The following is a 5,344-nucleotide window of genomic DNA, read 5'->3' as shown; positions in this document are numbered from 1 at the left end:
CAAAGGAAAAAAGGAGAGAAAACGCTTCCAAGAATTAAGTCAAACAAAAATCAAAATGGCTGCACTAATGTTTCAGTGAGGCTAGATTTTAAAATAACCTTTTTCCTCTCCTTCAAACTTCCCCTCCTCCATTGTTAGCCTTTTGTTTCAGGAATCCTGTACCACCCAAAACACAAGAAAAGGAAACTAGTAATATATACACAGGTTTCCTATCAAAACCGACTAGATCCTCTATTTCTATAGAAAACTCCCCAACCCCTTCAGTTGGGCTTGCAGTTCTTGAAAGACATAGATTCCCACAGACTCCTTTGCTGAGAGAAGCAATAAAGATATTGTTCCTCTTTATCTCAAACTCAGTCTTCATGTTGTCTTGGCTCTGAAGCACCTAGGTCAGTTTTTGATGGCAAGAAAAGAGGGGTGCCTGAGTGGCTCAGTGAGTTGAGATCTCTGCCTTCAGCTCAGGTCATGATCCCAGGGTCCTGGATTCCAGCCCAGCAGGGAGTCGGCTTTCCTTCCTCTCTCTCCCTGCCTCTCTGCCTACCTGTGATCTCTGTCTCTCAAATAAATAAATAAAACCTTAAAAAAAAAAAAAAAAGAAGAAGAAGAAGGCAAAAAAGGGCTCAATTATTATACAAAGTTAGAAAGGCTGGCTCAGCAAGAGTACGTAGTGTTGAGCTACTGACCAAAATTACTTAAATTCCCTTTACCAGAGAAAAGGACTACTGCCAGAATTTGTGGTAATTTTCAAACTACTGAAACTTTGTAAATTACCCCTAATTTGGTATTCAGATGTATTTGAGGGTAGAACTCAGTCAAACTTTTCATATACCAGCCCTGTACACCCCACTGTATGATGCCTTGTTCTGTACAGAATATTAAAAAATAGAAGCTGTCTAACACCAAACAGTCTGCACAAAAATGAAAAATATCATCCAGCTACAAAGACGGTTGACCCACCGCATGCCAAGGACACATGTGTTTCCAAGCATGGTGAAATGAATATAAATAGATGATTAAAATAATATTTCCCACACAAATTACTAATATTATCAGTTGCTTATCCATATCTACTCCCCATCCCAACATTCAACTGGCTATCTATATCTAGTTCAGCCTTGAGATATTAAAACCAGAAGCACTATCCAATCACATAAATTTTTATCTGTAAAAAGATGTTTGGGCCTTTTTCTTCATACATGTTAATACAGTGTTTACATATCTGATGAAGCTGCAGGAAGTCATTAAACGACAGCATAGGTTAAGACATATTTGCCAAATAACACATACCCAGCTAATAAATGAAACTGAAGATAATTCTACTATTTAGTTACACCTATTTATTTTTATTATTTTTTTAATAGAGAACACTTCAGAAATTTGCATGTTACCCTTGTGCAGTAACCATGTTAATATTCTCTGTATCATTCCAATTTTAGTATATGTGCTGCCAAAGCAAGCCCTAGTTACACCCATTTAAAAACATAAACTCTCCAACATCTTTAAAAAAATAAATAAATGAAATTCGTATTTATCTGGAGGAAAGCATTAATATAAATGAATGCTACTTAAAAATTAAATTGATACTCTTCAAAAACTATGAAATATTTATGTATAACTTACTATATCAAACTACCCACATTCAGCATAAAAAAGTTGTGGTTTGGTTTTTTTTTTAATCTCCATCATGATTACCTAACCCCCTCACACACCACTCATCTGGTAAGCATCACTTTGTTCTCTGAAGGTAAGAGTCTGTTTCTTGGTTTGCCTCTCACTCTCTTTTTTACCCGCTCCCTTTGTTCTTTTGTTTCTTAAATTCCACATATGACTAAAATCATATGGTATCTGTCTTTCTCTGACTTATTTCACTTTCCGTAATACCATATAGCTCTGTCCACATCTTTGCAAATGGCAAGATTTCATTCTTTGTTATGGCTGAGTAATATTCTTGCATGGGATGCACAGGTGTAAGTTTTCCTTATTTATTCATTGGTCAATAGGCACTTGTGTGGTTTCCATAATTTGGTTATTGTAGATCATGCTGCTATAAACAGGGCAGTAGATTTCTTCCTATAAATTAGTACTTTTGTAATCCTTGTGTAAATAATTAGCAGTACAACTGCTGGATCATGGGGCATACTATTTTTGACTTTTTGAGGAAATTCCATACTTTTATCCAGAGTGGCTATACCATTTTGCATTCCCACCAACAATACAAGAGGGTTCCCTTTTCTTCACATCCTTATCAACACCTGTTGTTTCTCATGTTGTTGATTTTAGCCATTCTGACAGATGTCAGGTGGTATCTCCTTATAGATTTGATTTACATTTCCCTGATAACCAATGATGTTGAACAAATTTTTCATGTGTCTGTTGGCCATCTATAGGTCTTCCTTAAACAAGGAGAACCAGCAGATATTCAGAAAAGCAGAAACAGACTGAGAAAGAATTTGGGACCGGGGCATATAACTTTGATATGGCACTGATAAGTGTTAGGTTTATAGATTTACTACCATGCTGAGAAGAAACTTCAGATTAAATGTACTTAAGTTTGGGGCTAAGGAGGGATGCATGGAGAGGATAGAAAGTCAAATTATAAAGAGAAGTCTAGTTAAGAAAGGAAGGGAGGAAATAAGGAGGAATCTAGAAAGGGCAGTAGGGTGAAGTAAAGATGATTTCGAGGAGAAGGGAAACCTGTGGAAGATGTCATGACCTGATAGTAACAACTTCACCCAGTACCACCTACCCCTTAACTCAGGTAACTTCTTTTGTCTCTCCTTCTATTTCCTGGGGTTATATAATCAGTCATAATGACTCAGCAGTTTTTAAACTCAATTATTTTCCTAACTCCTCCTCCTGATTTTGTGTTCCAATATCTCCCATACTTGTTTTGTTAATGGGTTTCTCCCCCCTTCAAACACTGTAAGGAGGGGCTATGTAATTTTCACAGAGGGCAAAATTGTCCTCAAAGAGAGAAAAAACAAAGTTCTAATTTCCTCTGCATCTGGACTCAGCATGCTTTTTTTGATGACCTACTCTCAGAAGTAAATTTTCCACTGTGGCCTCTAATTTTGTGCATAAGATTCTTCTCAAGGTTACAATCTGCTTGCAGGTGCAAAAAAAAAATTGCATTTGAGTGAAAATATTCTAAATGTAATCTATGGCTCATCAAGCTGCAACTTTTCTTATATCCTAAAACACTGATTTTTTTTTTTCTTTACAAACTAAAATACATAATGTGACAGGATCATAGTTGTACTCATTCATGACAAGGACAAAGCTAACTGATAGTTTCAGGGTGGCCATCATGAGATCAACATATCTTTAGTTGCACCTTTCTTGCCCCAGGGTATGGTACTCAAATCTACAGGTTATAAAACTGTGGTTCGCCAAAATTGAGAACGATATATGAATGAAGATGTAACTGTATGATGTTTTAATAGGGTATATATTTGTAATTACATCCCTATTCCAGGATCAAGGGATTTTAATATCAGATTTGTAAATTCTAGGGAATGTAGATCAAAGTAAATATAAGTCTTTTAATTTGGAGTAAGATATAAATGAATGAAATTCTCTTCTCCAGAATCCAAACAAGCTGGAAGTAAATGGGAAAATTTGTATATAATTATTCAATATCTTTACTGTACAAATCCTTGGGGTTTCCATTCACATTGTAATTCATGTGAATGATACCCCATGGAACTGTGTAGTAACTAAATATTGCTATGCCTCTCTATCTATGCATGCAGAAGACTGCCCCTGATACTCTGGGCCTTTATATTCCAAGTCATCAGAAAAGGCATTCCATATTAAAATACAGTTACTATTTTGGACATCTATTTTGTACTATCTATTCATCACATTTTAGTGCTGATAACATAAAACCAGGGCTCCCAAAAGTTATTACATGGGTGGGGGGGAACCCACCATGTTTAAAATGCATGTTCCTGATATCCATATGGAAGCACTCTGATTAGGTCAGGGGTAGATTCCAGAAATTCTGAATTTCAAAAAGCATTTCTTATAGTTCTAAAACAAAAGTTATTTCAGAAATCCCCACGAAAACACAAATTATGCTCATCATTTACTCTTTTCCAAAGTACTCTCTAAAAAGTGGAAGTACTGCTCAGATTTTCCTTAACGAATAAATTTCATTCATGCTATAGTGATTTTTCTCCACTTCAGGAACAGATATGGAATGTTATCTCATCACCCAGATCTACATCTACAATCTGTGACCTTTTGACCATGGCCTACATCAACTCTTACAAAAACACTTGAAAGATTAAAAAAAAAAAATTTTAGTTAAAAGTTGGAAATTCAGTGTGACTCTTTCCATTCCCTCCTTGAGAATTTTATTTAGCCTAATTCTATTCTGGTTACTGCCAAATGCTCACAGCATGGCTGATTTCCAGTTAGTACACTCCCTAGACTAAAATATCTTATTTTTGATCATTTTCCCTGCATGATTGCATCTACATGATAGGTTAAATCTGGCTTTCTTATCTGCATACATCCTGAACCTCTCCTAGAGAGGTTATTGTTTGGAATCTCATAATGATCACAACATTTTCTCATTTACTATCATTTCAAAATTAATTAACATACATTTATATTCTTTTCAAAGTCATTAATGAAGACATTAGACAAACGCAGACATAACACACTCCCTCTGCAACTAGAAAAATGTCATCCAGCAAACAAGACCCATGTTTGAATTGTGTGAGCTCCACTTCAAGACTTCTAAAAGTACAGGGCCACTCACTGATAATATAAACTTACAGAAAAATGTTTTTTCACATCAAGACTGGAGATATAGAGTATACTCAACGAATAATCAACAAAGTAAAAATTCCAAAGCCTAACAAAACCCAAATAATTTATTTCTGTGGTGGTTTTTGAGAGATGTGGTTTAATTATCGAACTTACTCCTTTCCACTGTATCCGACAATTCCCATAATTAGTGATGTTTTAATATAAAGGTTAAGTTTTCTCTAAGCTCTCAGAAAATATTCATTTTATGTCTTATTTCTTTAAGGAGCCCTAATTTATTCAGTGGATTCAATATTAAGTCATCTTTCAGACATAATCTCATAATTGGGGCTCCAGTTCAACTACTCCGCTTTTCCCCTTATGATTAACCTTTATAATAACTAAAACCTGCATTATTTCCAAATCTCCACATCTGCGGGATAACCTAATTTCAATAAGAACAGGACTCTGAATTCTTCTTTCTTAATGGTCCTGAAAAGGTGTAATCATTAAGAGAAATGGTCGAGCTGCAATGATAAATTTCACTGGATACCTGATTTTTTTTATACACCTAACAACATATATGAGG

The 5,344-nt window shown here is 35.3% G+C and overlaps 1 non-coding gene across 1 annotated transcript; it reads right to left on the bottom strand.

The window, feature by feature from the left end:
* Positions 1–1,353: 1,353 nt before the first annotated feature.
* Positions 1,354–1,456, bottom strand: LOC131822358 (U6 spliceosomal RNA). The gene has a single exon (XR_009350230.1). It is a non-coding gene; the product is annotated as a U6 spliceosomal RNA (small nuclear RNA).
* Between the last annotated feature and the right edge of the window lie 3,888 nt (positions 1,457–5,344).

The sequence above is a fragment of the Mustela lutreola genome, chromosome X (genome assembly GCF_030435805.1).
Source record: "Mustela lutreola isolate mMusLut2 chromosome X, mMusLut2.pri, whole genome shotgun sequence".
NCBI lineage: Eukaryota > Metazoa > Chordata > Mammalia > Carnivora > Mustelidae > Mustela > Mustela lutreola.
Note: the sequence above shows the minus strand (reverse complement) of the source record. Positions and strands in the feature narration are given on the sequence as shown.